Raw genomic sequence first — 24,791 nt, forward strand, 5'->3', positions numbered from 1 at the left:
CTCTCTGAACCAGGCAGTATCCTGATAAGTCTCCTCTGTACCCTTTTCAATGCTTCCACATCCTTCCTATAGTGAGGCGACCAGAACTGGACCAGAACTCCAAGTGTGGCCTAACCAGAATTTTACAGAGCTGCATCATTACATCGCGTCTCTTAAACTTTATCCCTCGACTTACGAAAGCTAACACCCCATAAGCTTTCTTAACTACCCTATCTACCTGTGAGGCAACTTTCAGGGATCTGTGGACATGTACCCCCAGATCTCTCTGCTCTTCCACACTACCAAGTATCCTGCCATTTACTTTGTACTCTGCCTTGGAGTTTGTCCTTCCAAAGTGTACCACCTCACACTTCTCCAGGTTGAACTCCATCTGCCACTTCTCAGCCCACTTCTGCATCCTATCAATGTCTCTCTGCAATCTTCAACAATCCTCTACACTATCTACAACACCACTAACCTTTGTGTCATCTGCAAACTTGCCAATCCACCCTTCTACCCCCACATCCAGGTCATTAATAAAAATCATGAAAAGTAGAGGTCCCAGAACAGATCCTTGTGGTACACCACTAGTCACAACCCTCCAATCTGATTGTACTCCCTCCACCACAACCCTCTACCTTCTGCAGGCAAGCCAATTCTGAATCCACCTGGCCAAACTTCCCTGGATCCCATGCCTTCTGACTTTCTGAATAAGCCTACCATGTGGAACTTTGTCAAATGCCTGAATGATCTGAGCAAAGGGATCAACATACACAAAACAACGCACAGTGATGCCTTCACCATCATTTTGGGAGATTTTAACAAGGTCAGTCTGGAAAAAATCACCAAGCAACTACCATCAACAGATCACTTGCAATACCAGAGGAAACAACACACTGGACAATTGCTGCACCACCATCAAGAATGCCTACTGTGCTACTCCACACCCTCACTTTGGGAAGTCTGATCACTTCTACTCCCTGAGTATAGGCAGAAACTGTAGACTGCAGCACCAGCAGTGAGGACCAAAAAAGTTTGGACAAGGGAAACACAGGCGTGCCTACAGGATTGCTTTGAATCGGTGGACTGGACTGTATTCAGGGATTCATCTTTGAATCTGGATGAGTATGCTGCAGTTCTTACTGACTTCATTCAAACCTATGTGGATGACTGCGTGTCCACAAAGACTTGCTGTACATTCCCAAACCAAAAGCCATGGATGAACCAGGAGGTATGTCATCTGTTAAAGGCTAGATCTGTGGCATTTAAGTCTGGCAACCCAGGCCTGAGACCAGAAAACCAGGTATGATTTGCAGAGGGCTATTTCAAGGGTGAAGACACAATTTTGAATGAGGTTGGAGGTGACACCAGACTCACGGCAACTCCGGCAGAGTCTACAGGACATTACTTCCTACAAAGCAAAACCCAATAGCATGAATAGCAGCGATGCGTCACTACCGGATGAACTCATTCTATGCCCACTTTGAAAGGGAGAACACAACTACAGCTGTGAAGATCCCTGCTGCACCTGATGACCCTGTGATCTCCATCTCAGAGGCTGATGTCAGACTGTCTTTAAAGAGAGCAAATCCTCACAAGGCAGAAGGTCCTAATGGAGTTCCGGGTAAGGCTCTGAAAATCTGTGCCAACCAACTAGCTGGAGTATTCAAGGACATTTTCAAACTCTCACTGCTACAGGTGGAAGTTCCCACTTGCTTCAAAAAGGCAACAATTATACCGTGCCTGAGAAGAATAATGTGAGCTGTCTTAATGACTATAGCTCAGTAGCACTTAAACCTACAGTGATGAAATGCTTTGAAAGGTTCGTTATGACTAGACTGAACTCTTGCCTCAGCAAGGACCTGGACCCATTGCAATTTGCCTATTGCCACAATAGGTCAATGGCAGACATAATCTCAATGGCTCTTCACATGGCTTTAGAGCACTTGGACACCACAAACACCTATGTCGTGATGCTGTTCATCGACTGTAGCTCAGCATTTAATACCATCACTCCCACAATCCTGATTCAGAAGTTGCAGAACCTGGGCCTCTGTAATTGGATCCTCGACTTCCTAACCAGAAGACCACAGTCTGTGTGGGTTGGTGATAACATATCCTCCTTGCTGATGATCAACACTGGTGCTCCTCAGGGGTGTGTGCTTAGCCCACTGCTCTACTCTCTATATATGCATGACTATGTGGCTAGGCATAGCTAAAAAACTATCTATAAATTTGCTGACGATACAACCATTGTTGGTAGAATCTCAGGCAGTCACGAGAGGGTGTACAGGAGTGAGAGGAGTGAGATTTGCCAAATAGTGGAGAGGTGCCACAGCAACAACCTGGCACTCAATGTCAGTAAGACAAAAGAGTTGATTGTGGACTTCATGAAGGGTAAAACAAAGGAACACAATCCAATCCTCTTAGAGGGATCAGAAGTGGAGAGAGTGAGCAGCTTCAGGTTCCTGGGTGTCAAGATCTTTGAGGATCTAATCCAGTCCCCACACATCTATGTAGTTGTAAAGAAGGCAAGACAGCGGCTTTACTTTATTAGGAGTTTGAAACAATTTGGCATGTCAATAAATACACTCAAAAGCTTCTATAGTTGTACCATGGAGAACATTCTGACAGGCTGCATCACTGTCTGGTATGGAGGGGCTACTGCACAGGACCGAAAGAAGCTGCAGAAGGATGTAAATCTAGTCAACTCCATCTTGGGTACTAGCCTAGAAAGTACCCAGGACATCTTCAAGGAGGAGTGTCTCAGAAAGGCAGTGTCCATTATTAAGGACCTCCAGTACCCAGGGCATGCCCTTTTCTCACTGTTGCCATCAGGTAGGAGGTACAGAAGCCTGAAGGCACACACTCAGTGATTCAGGAACAGCTTCTTCCCCTCTGCCATCTGATTCCTAAATGGACATTGAACCCTTGAACACTACCTCACTTTTTTTTGCTATACAGTATTTCTGTTTTTGCACAGTTTTTAAAAATCTATTCAATGTATGTAATTGATTTACTTGTTTATTTATTATTATGTTTTATTTATTATTTTTTCACTCTGCTAGATTATCAATTGCATTGAACTGCTGCTGCTAAGTTAACAAATTTCACATCACATGCCAGTGATAATAAATCTGACTCTGATTCTGATCCTGAAGAGGCCGAGAGGTGCTTTGGAGTTCTGATATTTTCCTGTCATCCATTCTTTGGGGGTTTTATTCTGTTTCATGGATGTCTGTGGAGAGTAGGAATTTCACATTGCAAATTGCATTCATTCTCTGATATGAAATGGAACCATTGAACCATTGAATCAGAATCATCCCATGGGTCTTCTGGCCTCTCTCTTCACTCCAGATATTCCTGTTGGGTTATTGTTGGTTTATTATTGTCACAAGTTCCAAGCTACATGAGACAATATTCCAAGTGACAAGCTTTTGTTTTGCATGCTATCCATACAGATCATTTCATACATAATTAGATTGAAGTAGTTAGATTGAAACAAATAAATAATTAGATAATTAGATTGAAACAAATAAAATATACTGTCACAGTTATGGAGAAAATGCACTTTAGGTAGACAAGTCAAGTGCAACAGCTATGATAATGTAAACTGGAAGATCAAGAGTACAAAGATTCACCTTTTATCTTGTGAGAGATCCATTCAAAAGTCTGATAACAGTGGCATAGAAGTTTTCCTTGCATCTGGAGTTTCATGCTCATTAGCGTTCATATTTTCTGCCTGATGGGAGAGGGTAGACAACAGAACCTGTTAAGTAGGAGGGTCTGAAATTATGTTAGCTTCTTTCCCAAGGCAGTGGGAAGTGTAGTTAGAGTCCATGGAGGGAGGATGGTTTGTGCAACGGATTGAGTTGTGTTCACAACTCTGCATCTTTTTGCGGTCATGGAAAAACAACTGCCACAATAAGTTGTGATGCATCCAAATAGGATGCTCTGAGGCACATCTGTGAACATTTGTAAAAGTTGCCTAGGAGATGATGAATTTCCTTCTAAAGAAGGTGCTGGTCAGACAAGAGGAAAAAATGTTTGTGATGTTGAAGCTCTGAATCATCTCCACCCAATAAAGCTCTGAAACCTTCAATGTGGTCAGTGTACCAGTCCAAACTGGAACTGCTCCCCCCCATGTTACATAATTCTGGCAGGAAATGGAGTCTGACTCACTCCCCTTGAATTTGCTTTCATAATATTTACATGATCTGAATTGATAGTAACGTGTCAAGCATCAAGCTCTCAACATGATTACAAACAGCATCAATATTTAAAAAGAATCAGACAAATGTAGTAAGATATGTTACAGAAACATTTTTTTTTTAATTTTCATCTGGGACCCAATTCTGCTTTATAGTTGGGAATGGCAAGATAAGTGAGGACGAAAACTACTGCTCAGGAAGCTTCTAGGAAAGATGGCAGGCTTGCTGCTTCCTCAGCTCAAACCATGTCATGAGTTGGAGTACAGAGAGAAAATGAAACATCAAGGTGACTGGTGTGAGAACAACAACCTAAGTTTGAACGTGGAGAAGACCAGGGGAATGACTGTGGACTTTAGGAAGGAGCAGATGAACCATTCCCTTCTGCTCACACATGGATCCTCCATAGAAGAGTTAACTGCAACAAGTTCCTGGGAATTCACATCATGGATGACATCACCTGGTCCTTCAACATCACCTCCCTGAACAAGAAGGCACAAGAGCGCTTCCACTTCCTGAGGAGATTGAGGCAAGCGAGGCTGACCCACCTACCCCAAACCTCATCCACCAATCTTAACTGAATTTTACAGGAGGATCACACGAGGAAATCTACAGCTGCTGGAAATTCAAGCAATACACACAAAATGCTGGTGGAACACAGCAGGCTAGGCAGCATCTATAGGGAGAAGCGCTGTCAATGTTTCGGGCCAAGACCCTTCGTCAGGACTAACCGAAAGGAAAGATCGTAAGAGATTTGAAAGTAGTGGGGGGAGAGGGAAATGCGAAATGATAGGAGAAGACCGGAGAGGGTGGGATGAAACTAAGAGCTGGAAAAGTGATTGGCGAAAGTGATACAGAGCTGGAGAAGGGAAAGGATCGTGGGACAGGAGGCCTCAGGAGAAAGAAAGGAGGGTGGAGCACCAGAGGGAGATGGAGAACAGGCAAATTAGTCCTGATGAAGGGTCTCAGCCCGAAACGTCGACAGCGCTTCTCCCTATAGACGCTGCCTAGCTTGCTGTGTTCTATCAGCATTTTGTGTGTGTTGTTTTATGCAGCAGTACTGTTTCCCGGATGGTAGCAGATGGAATAGATTGTGTTTGGGGTAACTTGGATCACCAATGATCCTTTGGGCCTTTTTTTCACACCTGTCTTTGTAAATGTCCTAAATAGTGGGAAGGTCACAACTACAGATGCGCTGGGCTGTCCGCATCACTCTCTGCAGAATCCTGCGATTAAGGGAGGTACGGTTCCCATACCAGGCAGTGATGCAACCAGTCAGTATGCTCTTAATTGTGCCCCTGTAGAAAGTTCTTAGGATTTGGGGGCCCGTACCAAACTTCCTCAACCATCTGAGGTGAAAAAGGCGCTGTTGTGCCTTTTGCACCACATAGCTGGTGTGCAAAGATCATGTGAAGTCCTCGGTGATGCAGATGCCGAGGAACTTAAGCAACCCCAAATCCATTGATGTCAATAGGGGTTAGCCCATCTCCATTCCCCCTATAATCCACAGCCAGCTCCTTTGTTTTTGCGACATTGAAGGAGAGGTTGTTTTCTTGACACCACTGTGTCAGGGTGATGACTTCTTCCCTGTAGGCCACCTCGTTATTGTTTGAGATTAGGCCAATCAATGTAGTGTCATCGGCAAAATTAATTAGCAGATTAGAGCTGTGGGTGGCGACAGTCATGGACACACAGTCCTGACGAAGGGTCTCGGCCCGAAACGTTGACAGTGCTTCTCCTTATAGATGCGGCCTGGCCTGCTGTGTTCCACCAGCATTTTGTGTGTGTTGCAGTAAAGAAGGGGACTTAGTACACAGCCCTAAGGGTTCCTGTGTTGAGAGTCAGAGGGGTGGAGATGAGGGAGCCTGCTCTTACCACCTGCTGGTAATCTGACAGGAAGTCCAGGATCCAGCTGTACAAGGCAGGGTTATGGCTGAGGTTTCTGAGCTTCCTGTTGAGCCTGGACGGAAATATGGTGTTCAATGCTGAACTGTAGTCCAAGGCCAGCATTCTCACATAATTATCCTTCTTCTCCAGATGTTTAAGGACGGTATATAGAGCAGTGGCTATTGTATCATCTCTCGTTTGGTTGGGTCAGTAGGCAAATTGTAGGGAGTCCAGCAGTTTGGGTGGTAGCAAGCTGCAGACGTAATCCTTGACCAGACTCACAAAGCATTTGCTTATTATTGAAGTGAGTGCGACAGGATGCCAGTCGTTCAGGCATGTTACCAGGGACAATGGTGGATAATTTGAAGCAAGAGGGCACACTACACTGGGAGAGACAGAGATGAAAAATGTCGGTAAACATACCTGCCAGTTGTGCTGCGCACATCCTGAGTACTCACCCTGGGACGCCGTCCGGTCCCACAGCCTTGCGACATGTTGGAAATGTCTGCATAACTCAGCCTCAGAGGTGACCAGGTTATAGGTTGTAGCGGTGACTTTCCGCGGAAGCTCAGAGTTAGCGACATCGAACTGAGCATAAAAGTGATTGATCTCGTCTGGGACAGAGGGCACAATGTTGTTGGCACCACTACATTTGGTTTTGAAGTCTGTGACAATTTCAACCGTCACCACAATTCACGTGTGCTATCTGTTGTAAATCTTGACTCAATCCTGTCCCTGTATTGTTGTTTCACAGCCTTGATGACTTTGTGCAGATTGTAGCTGCTTTTCTTGAGCTTCTGCTGATTGCCGGCAATATAAGCTCTATGCCATGCAGTAAGTGCTGCTCGCATGGAACTGTTGATCCAGGGTTTCTGGACTCTGGCACGTGACTCCATCCGTGAACTTGGAGACATCCTCATCCAGTCAACGTCATCAAAATAGTCCTGCAGCATGGAGACCGATTGGTCGGACCAACAGTGGACGGTTTTACTATGGTCTCCTCTTGTTTCATCTTCTGCCTTTACGTCAGCAAAAGCAGGATCGAAAAGTGTTCTGATTTTCCAAAAGCAGGAGAGCTTTGTAAGCACTGTGGAAGGCAGTGTAACAGTGGTCAAGTGTTTTATCTCTACGAGTGCTCACCTGGATGTGCTGACAAAATTTGGGAGAGACTTTCGTCAGCAACACTCGATTAAAGTCACTGGCAACGATGAAGCAGCGTCTCGTACAGTTCCTTGAGAGCCAGGTCAGTATCAGCCTGCGGCTGAATGTACACCACTGTGATGATAACAGCTGTGAACTCCCTAGGCAGCCAGTAGGGTCTGCACAGCAGCACCAGGTATTCCAGGTCTGGGGAATAAAGGGATTTGAGTGCATGCACATTCCGGGGGTCGCACAAAGCATTGTTGACCATGAAGCATACCCCTCCTCCTTTACTCTTCACAGAGAGGTTTTTTGACCTGTCCGCCCAGAACTGGGAGAGCCCAGAGGGCTCGATAGCATGGTTTTGTATCTCCTCCATCAGCCAGATCTCTATAAAACACAAAACGTTACATTCCTTTGTTTTCTGCTAGCTTGTTGTCCAGGGTCTGAACGTTAGCCAGGAGCATGCTGAGTGGCAGCCAATTAGCACGCCGTCTCAGCCTCACCATGCCGCTGACCCTTCTCCCTCATCTCCGGTGCTTCTTCTGAAGTAGTGGCGATGTAAGAGATGAGTCTCCCATGGATTGTGCAAGCAGGGGTTCCCAGTGTAGGAAAGACGGCACATCATGGGTAAATGCCGTCTTTCCGATGTTCAGAAGGGTCTCAGTCTTTCGTATCTGGTGTGACTCAGCTACTTGAACAGAAAAAGCTAAGAAAATTGGAGAACTTAGTAGTATACAAAAGATTTGGAATGGAGCTCATAACACAGCCACCGTACGTGGCAACATCTGGTACGGGAGCAGCAGAGCATCAGAACGGAGGTCCCTACAAAGAACTGTAAGAATGGCCTAGAGGATCATAGAGGCCTCCTTACCGTCTATTAGAGAAATTTATCTGTGTATTGTGTACACAGGGCCCTCAGTATTATCGAGAATCCCACCCATCCATCCAGCATCCTCTTTGATTTTTGAACATCACACAGGAGACTCTGATGTATATAGATAAGAACAGTCAGTATAGGAAACAGCTTCTTTCTTCAGACCATTACGATAAGACGTGAAAGAATTGGACCTATCAAGTGTGACAGTGGGAAAGTGTGTATGAAACCGAAGGAAATAGCAGAGGTACTTAATGAAAACTTTACTTCAGTATTCACTATAGATAAGGATCTTGGTGATTGTACTGATGACTTGAAGTGGACTGAAAAGCTTGAGCATGTAGATATTAAGAAAGAAGATGTGTTGGAGCTTTTGGAAAACATCAAGTTGGATAAGTCACCAGGGCCAGATGAGATGTGCCCCAGGCTACTGTGGGAGGCAAGGGAGGAGATTGCTGAGCCTCGGATGATGATCTTTGCATCATCAATAGGGACGGGAGAGGTTCCGGAGGATTGGAGGGCTGTGGATTTTTTTTTTTTTTATTCAAGAATGGGAGTAGAGATAGCCCAGGAAAGTGAGTCTGACTTCAGTGGTTGATAAGTTGATGGAGAAGATCCTGAGAGGCAGGATTTCTGAACATCTGGAGAGGTATAATATGATTAGGAATAGTCAGCCTGGCTTTGTGAAGGGCAGTTCATGCCTTACGAGCCTGATTGAATTTTTTGGGGATATGACTAAACACATCGATGAAGGAAGAGCAGTGGGAAAGTAAGGAGGCATGGGATCCAAGGGGACATTGCTTTGTGGATCCAGAACTGGCTTGCCCACAGAAGGCAAAGAGTGGCTGTAGACAGGTCATATTCTTCATGGAGGTCGGTGACCAGTGGTGTGCCTCAGGGATCTGTTTTGGGACCCTTAATCTTCATGATTTTTTATAAATGACCTGCATGAAGAAGTGGAGGGATGGGTTAATAAGTTTGCTGATGACACAAAGGTTGGAAGTACTGTGGATAGTGTGGAGGGCCGTCAGAGGTTACAGTGGGATATTGATAGGATGCAAAACTGGGCTGAGAGATGGCAGATGGAGTTCAACCCAGATAAATATGAAGTAGTTCATGTTGGTAGGTCAAATATGATGGCAGAATATACTATTAGTGGTAAGACTCTTGGCAGTGTGGAGGATCAGAGGGATTTTGGGGTCCAAGTCCATAGGATACTCAAAGCAACTGCCCAGGTTGAATGTGTGGTTAAGTAGGCATATGGCGTATTAGCCTTCATCAGTCATGGAATTGAATTTAGGAGCTGAGAGGTAATGCTACAGCTAATTAGGACCCTGGTCAAACCCCACTTGGAGTACTGCACTCAGTTCTGGTCGCCTCACTACAAGAAGGATGTGGAAGCCATAGAAAGGGTGCAGAGGAGATTTACAAGGATGTTGCCTGGATTGGGGAGCATGCTTTATGAGAATAGTTGAGTGAACTAGGCCTTTTCTCCTTGGAGCGACAGAGGATGAGAGGTGACTTGATAGAGGTGTATAAGATGATGAGAGGCATTGATTGTGTGGATAGTCAGAGGCTTTTTCCCAGGGCTGAAATGGCTGCCACAAGAGGACACAGGTTTAAGGCGCTGGGGAGTAGGTACAGAGGAGACGTCAGGGGTAAGTTTTTTACACAGAGAGTGTTGAATGTGTGGAATGGACTGCCGGCAACGTTTGCTAGGTTTCTGAACTCCCTGCTGCATCACATTCGATGTGTCACTGGATAATTTGTTCTGTAACCTACAAAATTTAATTCATGCACTTTACTTTGTTTATCTGTGCATAATTCATTTGTAAATTTAATACTTTCCTAAGCTATTGCCTGTTAAATGTGTGTTCTGTGTACAACTGTGTTTTACACCCTAGTCTGGAGAAACATCGTCTTGTTTGATGGTGTACATGCGTATAGTTAAATGACAAAAGACTTGACTTTATTCTTTGCTGAATTTTAATTGCTGTGATACTTTGACAAGTCAATGGCTTTATCTGGAGATAAGGACCAGTGATCGTTGTTGTTCGCAGTGGGGTTGAGAGTGGGGAGGTGATCGTCAGAGTGAGCCAATAAGAACCAACTATAATCAGCTGGGGATTAGCACTGAATCAGTACAGGTCATGTGTTTTTGGTTATCTGTTTGTTAGCTGTAGTTAATGCAGTCGCTTACTGCCCCTCCCCAGTTGTCTGGGCTGTAAAGAATCAGCCGTATTTGAATAGTAGGTTAATTAGCCACTATAAATGAGAGAGCGGATCTGGAGGGAGTTGATGAACAGGGAGGTGGTATTATAAATTGGTTCCATCAGTTCAGGGAGGCAGTATTATAAATTGGTTCCATCAGTTCAGAGAGGTAATATTATTAATTGGTTCCATCACTTCAGAGAGGTGCCTTTTGGGAAGGAGTAAATGGGTGAGATTGAGATTCGGACATGTGGGTTTGCACTGTCCTTTGGTACCTGTTGGTAAACATGGGAATAGGTACTTTTGTAAGGTATCAGACACAGTGGACTGTGTGATCATGGTGTGCCACAGATATTCAATAGAACATAGGAAGCTATTTAGGCAATTATTGGGTAGGTCTGTGGTGCTTAAGTTGCTGAATGTTCTGGCTCCTAAAGAGTGTTGGTTAAGTAATGTAGGACCCTGGTGAATTCATCAATTAAAATAGATTTGGGAGGCAGGATCTGATCCCTGTCGGGGCTCCTGTCATACTCCATTCCAGTAGGTGGCAGTAATGCACCTTCCTGATAGGTGCCAACACCATTAGCTCGGAAGAAGAGAGAGTTAATGAGAATCTGGGCAGAGTAAAGTGGGTGAGGGTCGAGTTATGGGTACTTGTTGGTGGGTGCGAATGCAGTGAGCATAGATTCATACTGTACAACTCTGACACATTAGTAAGTCTGAGTCAGGCACAGGCATTCCAAGTTATAATAGAGTTCCATTCCTGAGAATTGTTCAGAGATGAATACAAATTTGTAAAGAACAAAAACTGTGTTGAGAGAGGATTGGACTGGTACAGGAAAAGAGGTTGCCTGCTGTCCTCACTGACTCAGCAGGCCAACTCTGCTCGGCTTGACCCAGCCAAAAATTATAATCTTACCACATGGAAACAGGCCCTTTGGCCCATTATGCTGATCTGCATTTGACCCATATCCCTCTAATCCTTTCTTATCCATGTGCATGTCTTTTAAATCTTTTAAATGTTGTAAATGTACTTCCTTCAACTATTTCCTCTGGCTGCTGGTTCTATATGCTAGCCACCCTGTAAGTAAAAAGAATTCTCCTCAAGCTTCTTCCTATTAAATCTCTTCCCTTCCATCCTAAACTTGCGCTCCATTGCATTATGATAGAGAGCTGGCTCAAATATCCCCCAGTTCTATTTCTCACAAGTGAAAAGTTTGCACATGTTTAGAACTTGAAATAAAAACGAGAAAAGTTCAAATGAATGAATTTCAAAGAAATATAACAAGCAAATTATCTCATTATAACTGCAATTTACTACGTTTCAATGCAGGAATATAGTAGCAAAGTGACTTTGTTACCAGGACCAAACATCCAGAAGCTTGGACTAATAATCCAGAAAACAGAGGTGAGGAGGAATTTCTTTAACCAGAGGGTGTTTGTTGCCACAAGCGACCATGGATGCCAGGTCACTGAGTGCACTTAAGGTGAAGCTTCATAGGTTCCTGATTAGACAGGCTGTGAAAGGTTTTGGGGAGAATGCAGGAGAATGGGGTTGAGAGGGAAATGGATCAGCCATGATGAAATGGTGGAACAGGCTCAATGGCCTAATTCTGCTACTATGCCTTATGATCTAAAACATGATTTCCATTATATGAGCATTAGAAATGGACTTCATTGACACAGCCTGATATAGAGCTTTCAAAGAACAGCAATGCAAGAGTGTTATAGAATCAGGCAGCACCATCACAGGCACAACCCTCCATGCCATCGAGAACACTTTCAGGACTCGATGCTTCAGGAAGGCAGCATCCTTCATTAAGGACCTTCACCATCTGAAAAATGTTTCTTCACATTACTACCATCAGGAAGGAAGTACAGGAGCCTCAGGACTCACCCCAGCGTTCATTTACAGTTATTACCCCTCAACCATTAGGCTCTTGAACTAAACTGGATAACTTCACTCAACTTCACTTGGCTATCACTGAACTCTTCCCACATTCTGGGGACTCATTTTCAAGGACTCTTCATCTATTGTTCTTGATATTTATTATTTATTCATTTGTTATTATTCTTTTCCTTTTGTATTTGGACAGTTCTTCTGTCTTTTGCACATTGACTGTTAGTCTGCCCTGTTGGTTACAATCTTTTGTCGATTCTACTATGGTTCTTTGATTTACTGAATACACTGCAAGAAAATGAATCTCAGGGTTGTATATGGTGAGATACATTTACTTTGATAATAAAGTTACTTTGAACTTGAACGTTTTAAGAACAGATTCTTCCAGTCCACAATCAAATTCCGGAACAGTCCGTGAACTCACAAACACGCCTCCTGAATCTTTTGTACTTTTATATTTATTTTTGTAACTTACAGCAAAGCTTATGTCTTGCATTGTATTGCTGCAGCAAAACCGCAAATTTCATTTTATGATTGGGCAGCACAGTTATATAGTAATTAGCACAATGCTCTACAGTCCCAACAATCCAGGTCAATTCCCACCACTGCCCGTAAGAAGTTTGTACGTTCTACCCATGGCCATGTGAATTTCCTCCAGGTGAGACACCGAGAACCTCTGGTCTCTTCATTGACATGAAGCAGAAACCCACAGTACAAATGGTGGAAGAACAATGTCACTTCCTAAACTATCCATATGCCCACCCCATCAATCACCTCTTTCTCCATCTATAACAGAGCCTTCTAGCTCTGCACTGGCCTTGTAAACCTCCTCAAAAACTTCCTGGAGCGTAAGCAAGTTGTCCCTGACCGCAAGTGACTGTCAAAGAAGAAATAAGTGAACAGATTTTATTTATGGCTTAAGCAATTTTATTAAGAGATCAATGTTAACAAGGACTCAACAGAGGGCTTAGCTCCATATTCCAGTATCTGTGGTCTTTAATGTCTCTGTGACGCTATGCATCTTCCTAATTGTTTTCTGTTCCAGCATGTTAACTTTCAGTGGTTTTTACATGGGCATCTACATCAACATTACCCAAAATGTCACCATTTAAAAAGTAAACTGCTTTGGTATTTTGTACATCAAGATGGATATCCTCATATATTAAAGTTATAAAGTCATAATACACCACAGCAGAGAGGGAGGCCATTCAGCCCATCTAGTCTGTGGCAAACTATTAATCTGCCAAGTCCCATCGACTCGGATCTGGACCATAGCCTCCCCCCCTCCCATACCCCTCCCATACCCCTCCCATCCATGCAGCTATCCAAATTTCTCTGAAATGTTGAAATTCAACCTGCATCTACCACTGCTGTTTTACACTCTAACCACCCTCTGAGTGAAGAAGCTCTCCCTCAAGTTCCCCTTAAACATTTCACATTTCACCATTAACCCTTGACCTCTAGTTCCAGTTTAACCCTATTCTAACCACCATGCTCCTACCTGCCCTCTTAGTTCAACTTCACAGGCCGAGATGTTCAAAGTTCAAAGAAAAATTTATTATCAGAGCACATACATGTCACCACATACTGTCCTGAGATTGTTTCTTTCTGCAGCCTAACTTAGCAAATCTATAGAACAGTAACTGAAAACTGTAAAAAAGCTGTGCAAATGCAAATATAAATAAAAAGCTATAAGTAACGAGCAAGAAATAACAATATAATAGCGTACTTAAAAGAGTGTAGCTATCCCCTTTGGAATCAAGTTATAACAGAGCACTGTTATATATATAACATATATAATGTTATATAAGGAGAAACATTGTCTCATTTCTATTTACATTATATATGTTATATAATGTAAATAGAAATGAGACAACATTTCTCCAAACAGGATATAAGGCGCAGTAGTACACATAACAGAGATACAACAGGGTAACTTATGAAGGCAGGGATAAAATCTACAGATGAATCACACATAATTAACAAACTGAAGTGCATTAATATTAAATATTGTAAGGTACAGAACAGACTAACCTATGATGTAGCCAGGAATTAAGAAACCTAATGGCCTGAGGGAAGAAGTTGTTTTCCACCCTGACCGTTCTTGCTTTTATGCATCTGAGTCTCCTGCCTGACAGTAGAAAGTCAAAGAGGATGCTGGATGGTGTTTGAGAATTCCATGAGAGTGTATTTCTGGTACCCACACAGGATCACCCTGCATATGGAATGTGATCATTATTCTACCAAAAAGATGGGAGGAGTCCTTTGACAATTTGACCTGATACGAATGATATACTGTACATAATTTTGAATACACAGTCAACATTTCAGGCCAAGGTCTTTCATTGGAACTGGAAAAGTGAATTGCAGAAGGGGGAGAAGCTAGAATTAAAAGGGTGGGGGGTGGTGGAGTACAACCTGGCAGGTGATAAGTGAGAGCAGATGAGGGGGAAACTAACAGGTGGGGGGAGACGGAATGAAGTAAGAAGCTGAGAGGTAATAGGTGGAGGAGACAAAAAGCTGCAGAAGAAGGAACCCAATAGGTGAGGACAGTGAACTATCGAAAAAAGGAAAGGAGAAGGTTACCAGAAAGGGGAATGGAAAAAGAGGAAAGGGTGGGAAAGGAGTTATTACTGGAAGTTAGAGAAATAGATGTTCTCTGGGCCATCAGATTAGAGGATACCCAGACGGAACATGATGTGTTACTTCTCCAGCCTGAGTTTGGCCTCATCATGACAGTAGAGGAAGCCGTGGACAGACATGACTGAATGGGAATGGGAATTTGAACTGAAGGTTGCCACTGGATCCCTGCTTTTGTGAAAGACACAGCGTCCCTATATGTCTTAATTCAGTGATTCTTCCATGATTTGCTCTGATTGACTGGACTCACAGAAGCTAAAAGTGGTGAAGTAAATGAGAACAAACTAGCCCAGGGAACTGGTAAAGATTACAGGTATTTCCACTGTCAGCTTCTGTGATAATTGACAATGGGTGTGAAACCACCAGAAGACTGATAGAAGTCTATAAAACAGTGAAGCTGGCTCAAAAGAGACATAGTGATTCAAATTGGCAAGGAGTTCAGACTGCCTTGTCTTTCTCCCAGGTAAGTTAACTAGCAGTACAAACCTGTCAGGAACTGTGACTTGTTTCCAAAACACAATATGAAATTACTGATTTTATAAGATAGTTTACAACATCGGCTGAGAGTTGTTTCTAACTCAAAGAAAGTCCTTTGTTTGCATTTCCTGAAATCCTACTACCAAGATGTGGAATGGAGATATCATTCTGGCCCCATCACTCAAGAATGCTCATCAGATTCTTCAATGTGTAAGCTTATTGTTTCTGCTTTTATCTGGTAAAGAATCTCTGCAAGTTAAGACAACAGTTTGGTATCAACAAGCACACAAGCAGGAACATTTTCACTGTGCTTGTGGGCTCAAACACATATTAAAGAATATATTACTTGCAATATTTTAGTAACAGCTTCTTCTCCCTCGCCATCGGATTTCTGAATGAGCAATGAACCCATATACACTACCTCACTATAGAAATTACTGTAGTAATTTTATATACTGCTGCCACAAAAACAAAGAAATTTCAGGACATTTGTGAATGATGATAAACCTGATTGTGATATGTGTCTGTAATGAGGATTGAGAGTGGGAAGGGGACAGAGCAAGGGGAATCATGGTTAGGGAAATAGGGAAAGGAGAAGGAAGGGACTGGGAAGCACCAGAGAGACATTCTATAATGATCAATAAATCAATTATTTACAATCGAATGACCTTGTCTCAGGGCTGGATGTGTCCACACCCCTCCCATGACACTCCACCCTCATCATTCTCAGTATCCTTTGCTCCTGCCAGATTTACAAACTCGTTCTCCACTCCACATTGACAAATATAGTACAGTGCAAAAGTCTAAGGCACCCTAGCTATAGATATATGTGTGTGTGTGTGTGTGTGTGTGTGTGTGTGTGTGTAAGACTTCTGCATAGCACTGAATATTTTTATAAATGTAAATATATATATATATATATATATATATATATATTTCTTATTATAATTTATAGTTTGTTTATTATATATTGCAATGTACTGCTGCTGCAAAACAAAATCTCACAACATAGGCCAGTGATATTAAACATGATTTTGATTCTGAATATTGAAATTAGAGAATTATTGCCTCTTCTCCAGGAGTAAAAGAATGCCTGATTCAACACAAAAAATGCAAGTCTGATTCCATCAATTGGCAAGACACACCAAGACATTCTACTGACAAATTTCATCTAATAGAATAACTGATCTGGTTATACAGAGACATATATCTTTTCCTTATGATGCCAGAGTAAAGTCAAAGCTAGACTAGATCAGTAGCAGGGTGCAGTAGCATTTTGTTTGTGCTACTGACTGAATAGCCTAGAGGTTCATTGAGATTCATTGTTATACAATATGAAATAAGCCCTTCAGCTCAATATCCATGTTGACCAAGATGCCTATATAAACTAATCCCATTTACCTGAACTTGGTTCATACCTTTCTAAACACAATTGATACTGGAGGTGCTGATAGTCTTCAGCAACACATAATAAGCTGGAAGAACTAAGTAATAAACAGTTGAGGTTTCGGGCTGAGATTCTTCATCAGGTGCTAATGAAGAATCTCAACCCAAAGTGTCAGCTGTTTATTCTCCTCCATAGATGCTGCCTGACCTGCTGAGTTCTTCTGGCACTTTGTGTGCATTGCCCATCCCTTCTAATTCTTCCTTATCCAAGAACGTGGTGAGTGCGTGGAATGGGCTGCCGGCAACGGTGGTGGAGGCAGATACAATAGGGACTTTTGGATAGGTACATGGAGCTTAGAAAAATAGAGGGCTATGGGTAAGCCTAGTAATTTCTAAGGTAGGGACATGGTTGGCACAACTTTGTGGGCTGAAGGGCTGGTATTGAGCTGTAGGTTTTCTATGTTTCTATACATCCATATGCCTTAAACATTGTAATTATTTTCATGCCCCTACCAATTTCTCTAGCTGTTCATTCATATGTACACCACCTTCTGTGTGGAAAAACCTGCCTCTTGCATCTTAAACCCATGTCATTTTGTTTTAGACTCTCCTAATCCAGGAAAAAGACTGTGACTTTCTACCTTATCTGTGCTCTTTGTAATTTATAAAACTCTCGGTCCACAGAATACAGTCCCATCTATCCAATCGCATGCTATAACACAAGTTCGCCCCTGCTGGCAATACCTTTGTCAAACCCTTCTAGTTTAATCACAATTTTTGTATTCTTTTCCATTCAATGCATTTGTTTTTTCCATAACAGACAATGATGCAACCAGTCAGTATACTCTCCATCACACATCTATAGAAGTTTGTCAAGGTTTTAGATGACATGCCACATCTTCTCAAACTTCTAAGAAAGTAGAGGCTCTGCTGTGCCTGCTTCATAATGGCACTTGCATGCTGGACCCAGAGCAGATGCTCTGAAATGATAACACTGAGGAATTTAAAGTTGCTGCCTCTACACCTCTGATATCCTGATAAGAAATGGCTCATCGTCCTCCAGTTCCCTCCTCCTGCAGTCAATAATCACCTCCTTAGTCTTGTAAACATTGAGCGAGAGGTTGCCGTTGTGGCACCACTTGGCCAGATTCTCCTGCCTTCTCCCTGTAGCCTCTGATGTCCTACCTGATCAAGAATGTATCTAGCTCAGATTTAAATATACCCAATGACCTTGTCACTATAGGTATCCGTGGCAATGACTCCTACAGATTCACCACCCTCTGGCTTCACAGGCAGCATGGTAATGTAGTGTTTATTCACAATGTTCAACAGTACCAGTGACCTGGGTTCAATTCCTGCTGCTGCCTGTAAGGAGTTTATATGTTTTCCCTATGAGTGCATGGGTTGCCTCCAGTTTCCTCCCACAGTCCAAAGACATACCAGTTGGTAGGTTAATTGCTCAGTGTAATTGTTACATGTTTAGGCCAAGGTTAAATCAAGGGTTGGTGGGCAGTTTGGTTTGAAGGGCCAGAAGGGCCTGGTCTGCTCTCTGCCTCAATAAATAAATAAATACATAGACACATAGATAAATAAATTCTTCATCTGTTCTAAAGAGACATCCTATTCTGACCCTGCCCTCTAGTCCAAGACTCCCCCAGTATAGGAAACATCTTTTAGCATGTCCAAAATATATACATTCTAAGTTACTAGAAAAGTGCTGCACATACTGTGACGTGCCCCTTTAAGGTATAGTTGGAAACACCACTCCTGCTAAATACCATCAACTGCAAGAACTCATCAGTAGTGGACGCTACCCTGGTTCATCATTGTGTCATACAGAAAATCTTGATAATGACGCATAAATAGCACAGGAAGTTTTGGTCTTTATGCAAATTTTACAAACAGTGTTGGATGCCTCACACTACAGCTTTAACATTATTTAAAGATAGTAATCAATGTTTAAGGCCCTGTACATTTAATTAATAAATCATTCATAAGGGGGGCTCCTAAAGTGACTACAGTATTTGCAAATGCAATGATTGCTTTTTCCTTCAGTTTATTTGGTCTTTTCTATTCCATACTCAGCCATACTACTCCCTATCCATCTTAAATGTCCAGCCACCTTATTGGACTGATTGGCACAAGACAACCACCAGCACACATTTGGAAAATAAAATTAATGTTATGCCCAGAAAGCATTCTCATGAAACACACAAAGCCCAATGGAGAAGTACACATTGGATTGCTTCCACACATTTAACATACACTAACTCTAACCATGCTGAGGCTTGAACTCAGCTGGTTCTCTGTGAGATAGTGTTAAATTGAAGATGTTACCACAAAGAAACCAAATTGTTTCTGAGCAAGATTGTGCAATGGTATTAAATATACTGGATTAGCTCAGTTCTTTAATTACATCCAGGTTGTTTCTGTTGGCAACTGGGACAATTTTGGATCTGTCTTAATTTAAGTTTATAACATTACTCATTATCCCATTCTTCCCAACTACTTGATGTGAACAAAATAAGCATTGTTGGAAAATTGGAAAAAACTCCATTGTGTGGGCCCTTCACCTGTCCACACACCCTGTGTTCAGTCAGCAGGATGCATATCTCGTTGGCAGTTTCCTGAATTTCTGCCGCTTCCCTGTTATTCGGCTTCCCACTGATCCAGAGCAAGAGACAAAAAGTGCCACGGAACTGAGCAGATGAAAGAAGAATTTCTACAACTGCTCTGCTAAAGCCAGAAGATTAAAACCTCTTCCTGATAAGTTTTGGCCAGTTTAATTATATCTCTGCTGCTATTTCTATTTGCCTTTTGACATTCTCCAAAGTACCATCCTTTGGATAAGGTTAAAACAGTATGCAGTTTCACAGTCTGAGTAACTGCAAAATAAGTGGATCTATTTTATTAATTTTCTAAGCCATTTGCACTTTATCCCATTCTAAAGCACTTTGAACTACATCATCTTTATGAAAAGTGTTCTTTAAGTAAATTAATATGTTTATTATTGTTATGGTTTAGTAAAGTCATCAGGCATGAGGTACAGGAGCCTTATGTTCTGCATTACCAGGTTCCAGAACAGTTATGACCCTTCAACCATCAGGCTCCTGAACTGGAGTTCACTCACCTCAACACTGAATTGATCCCACAACTACAAACTCACTTTCAAGGACTCTTCAACTCATGCTCCCAGTATTATTTATGATTCTTTATTTTCACAATTTAATTTCTTTTTCACAGTGGTTGTCACTTCGTTTCTGTACAGTTTTCCACAAATTCTATTGTATTACTTTATTTTCCTGTAAAAGCTCACAAGAAAATGAACCTCAAAGTAGTAAACAGTATATTGACAGTATTGAAGGTTTCATTTAAATTTCCCCTTTAAAGTAGACATGGAAGAATGCATGTTGCTCCTTCAGAGGAGGATGTTATCCTCAGTGTCCTGGGCAATATTTATTCATCAGTCAGTGCTGCCGTATTTCCACATTTTCATATTTCATATAATATAGAAGAAAGCTGCTCTACCCATCAAGTTCATTTTGGCGATCAGAGATTTTGGCTATTACAGATGCACTATAAAGAGTATCCTGATGGACTGAGATTCAGCCTGGGTTGGCAGCTGCTGTGCTCTGGACCATTGCAACCTGCAGGAGGTGGTAAACGCAGCCCAGTGCATCACAGGCTCATCAGGTCCATCAGTAGTATGATACTCACCAGTATGATGCTTCAGGAAGGCAACTGCTTGGTCATGTATCGCTGCCACACTGGCCATTTGCTTTTCTTGCTTCTGCCTTCTGGGAGAAGATACAGATTCAATGTACAAAGTAATTTTTTTAATCAAGCTACGTATATGTCATGATATAATCCCTGAGATTCGTTTGCTTGCTGGCATTCACAGTTGAGAAAAGAAATAGATTAGATTGAGAATAGATTAAAAACTACACACGAAGGCTGACAATCACTGTGCAAAAGAAGAAAGAGTGTGAAAATACAGAAAAACAACAATAATAATAAATAAATCATATGGAGAACATGAGTTCTAAAGTCCTTGAATATCAGTGCATAGGTTGTGGAGTCAGTTTGTGTTGAGGTGAGTGAAGTCATCTACACGAGTTCAGGAGCCTAATGTTTGAAGAGTCATAACTGTTCCAGAACCTGGTGGTGCAGAACCTAAGGCTCGAGTACCTGCTTCCAAGTTGCAACTCAAAAGGAGAGCATGACCTGGATGGTGGGGGTCCTTGTAGATGGGTGCTGCTTCAGAATCGGAGTCAGACTCAGGTTTATTGTTATTGAGATGCTGCACCTCATGAATTCTGTTGGTTTGTGGCAGCAGTACTGTGCAAGACATCAAGCATTACTATAGTACATTAAAATAAAAGATAAAATAAATAAACAGTGCTAAAGAGGAATAGTCAGCTATGCTCATGAGTACATGGACCATTCATAAATCTGATGGCGGAGGAGAAGAAGCTGTTCCTAAAACATGAGTCTCTGGGCTCCTGTACCTCCTACTTGATGGGAATAAAGAGAAGAGGGCATGTCCTGGGTGGTGCCCAGATGACCAGACACATACAGCTTCTTCCTCCTCTTTTACTTGCTATGCATAAGGATCATTTCAAAACATAAGTAGATTGAAGTAGTGCACAGGGAAGATAACAGAATGGAGAATATAGTATTACAGTTAGAGAGAAAATGAATTGCAAGCAGGCAATAAGCTGCAACAGCCACGACGAGATAGATTGTCAGGTCAAGAGTTAACCTTTATAATAAGGAATGGGAATTTTTGAATACATACAAGATCCTGTTTAGACCACATCTGCAGTATTAAATACGATCGTGGTACCGCAGGTCAGAAAATATTTTTACTGACCTTGGAAGGAATGCAGTGCAGTCTCACTAATGACCAGGACTTCAAGGGGCAGACTATGAAGTGAGAGTATGTTATCCAGGCTTGTCTCCCCTGTAAAAAGGGTTAAGGGGAATTAGAATGAAGTATTTGTCTTTTAAAAGGAAGAGCGATTTTTTTTTTCATTTGTTTGGAGTCTCTGGGATGAGGAGAACCAAGGTATTCAACAGGGAAATATTGAAAACATTAATTCACTCAACAGATTAGGTTTGGAAACTCACTTTAAATTTGAGATCAATAGAATTTTATTAACCAATGACATTAACATATATGGAGACAGGTCTGGATGCAGTTAAGGTACAGATCATCTATAATGTCCACTGGGAAAACAAGCTTGAGGAACTAATTAGCTCTTTTTTATTGTCCTGCCTGAGTGCATACAATTTTGAGTTGCTAATAGGCAAGGATATATGTCTAACGGCAACAGGGGAAAAGGAATTAGGGCCTCTGTTAAATCTGTTTAAAGTTAGGAGGAGTAACACTCACTGAAATTTCTGGTGAAGGCTCTTCAAACCACAACTGTGCCAAGGGATAGTCTTTTCACAGAGCCATAGAGTACTGCAGCACAAAAACAAGCTGTTTGGCCCACCGGGTCCATTCCAAACTATAAACCTGTCTAGTCCCATCAGCCTGCATCCAGACCATAGCCCTCCATACCCCTGCTATCCATGTACATATCCAAATTCCTCTTAAATGTTGTAATCAACCTCACACCCACCTGTTCCACTGGCAGCTATTTCCACACTCTTAGCACCATCTGAGTGAAGAAGTTCCCCCTCATGTTCCCCTTAAACATTTCACCTTTCACCCGAACCCAAGAACTTTAGCTCCAGTCTTAACCAAGTACAGTGGAAAAAGTCTGCTTGCATTTACCCTATCTATAACCCTCATATTTATGTCTACAAATATCCAGTAGCACTCACATTCACAGTGATGCATTGCTTTGAGAGGTTGCTTGTGGCTAGAATCAACTCCAGCCTAAGCAAGGAACTGGACCCCCAGCAATTTGCCTATTTTATTGCAGGAAAAGGGATTGGACTGGTTTCCTTTCTAAGTCAATTATGGATTTGATGATATCATAAATAATTCAGCAAATTAAACAATGAACAGGACTAACTCTAATTTTAATATAGTCCATCTTTGATTCTTTCTCGACTTCTCCACTGCCCTTTTGCATCATGGCAAAGCTTGCAAGTCACTGCCTTACAGCACCAGAGATGTGGGTTCAGTCCTGACCACAGGTGCCATCTGAGTGGCGTTTGCAAGTTCTCCAAATGGATTTCTTCTTGGTGCTCTGGTGTCCTCCCACATACCAAAGATGTCAGGGTGAGTAGGAAAATTGTCGAACTGTAACTTGTCTCTTACCTGAGTGGTAAGATGAGAGGAGTTTGATGAGTATGAGGGGAGAATAATAAGAGAGGAATTAGTGCGGCATTCCTATGAATGATATATACAATGGATTGGTGTCTTGGATCCATCAGCTTGAAGGGCCTGTTATAGCTCCCGACAACTGTTTGATGAAGAAAGTTTTAAAGGCTGTTAATACATTGGCAGAGAAAAATACTTCATCTCTCTAAGTGGGTGCCTGCACTTGATTTATTTAACTCACTCACATTCTGACCTCTCGAGCTTTGGCGTTGCATACTGCAGCATGAGTAGCATCCCATCATCCAACCAAACACCCTAAAGCTCTTAGAGCTTAACAGTGAATTCAACAATGTGAGATAAACAGACTGTCTGTTTTATACTAGGTTTATGTATCTCTGTTGAATCAACTTGTAAAGTTGATTCTACATTTCGCTCTCCACAGATGCTGCCTGATCTGTTGAGTATTTCCATCATTTACTGCCTTTATTTCAGGTTTCCAACTTTTGATGTAATTTTGATTTATTTTCATGAAAGCCACTTTGTTCCTTGGTTGTTCCCATGGGAAAGTCACTTTGCAAAGAAAACTCAGTCTTATATGCCGTCAGTGCATGTTTCAGCTCATAGTCTGATGTTTCTATGGTTCTGTGGAAGATTAAACAGAGGCAAAGAATAAATCACCAGCAATTATGTGAGCAATCACTGAGTTCCCTTGTGTGCAATGTAGTAAAAGCATAAATATGCCAACAATTTAGAATGAACAAAGACTCGTAGAAATTACTATAGAAAAGTAAATTTCAATCATCTTATGGATATGAATTATGTTACCAAGGTTCTAACATAACTTAAACACAAGAGATTCTGCAGATGTTGGAAATCCAGAGGAACACAGGCAATTGCTGGAGAAACTCAGCAAGTCAGGGAGCATCTATAGAATTGAACAAGCAGTCAATGATTCGGGCCATGGCCCTTCATCAAGTTCTAACATAGCTTGAAATGATTTGATTCAAAATTCAAGATTCAAGTTTGTTTAACATCATTTCCAGTACTCAAGTGTAAAGAAGAACAAAATAGTTGTTACTTCGGATCTGATGCAGCATGTAAAAAGCACACTGAGATAAAGAACACAATATTAAAAAAAAACACAATACATATAGATATTGTATTTATTGTAAATATAACTGATTAGAGTTACAAATACATATGTCTTATTTCTGAACTTGATGTCTATGTTTTCCAGGAACTTGCTGTGAACAATAGTTGCCAGAAGGTGCCTGTTTGGAGACCTTAGTCTTGTGGATGTTGAGCATAAGGCCCAGACTTTAATATCCTTCAGGCAATGATGGCTTGGCGCTGAGCCTCCGAGTGTGCACAAGTACATGTTCTGTGAGTGGACAGTGAACAAAAATGTGATGGAGAGCCACCCTGTGGTCGGCTTTGTTTTTGAGTGTTTGACATCATTTGGACAAATTTGATGACTGAGATGCATCATTAGTGAACACTAAATGATCACCCAGAAAGAACATATAATACTGAGGATTTATGCAGAGACACTTCAAAGCATACACAAAATTGCTTCATAGCAAGATAAAATTCAACCACACTAACTACACTTATGCTGTTGTGAAAATAATTTCTAGCTCAATGAATAATTTAGTAATCATCTCTAGTCACAACTTGCTGTTCTGATTTCTTGTGCATTATCCTTTTATCTGCTTAGCCTATTTTCTAACCAGGTCTTTGATTCTCCAATCTTCTACTTTATTTAACAACCTTCACTCACCTCATTGCAGAACTGACTCCACAAAATAT

This window comes from Hypanus sabinus, chromosome 7 (assembly GCF_030144855.1).
Source record: "Hypanus sabinus isolate sHypSab1 chromosome 7, sHypSab1.hap1, whole genome shotgun sequence".
NCBI classification, from domain to species: Eukaryota; Metazoa; Chordata; class Chondrichthyes; order Myliobatiformes; family Dasyatidae; genus Hypanus; species Hypanus sabinus.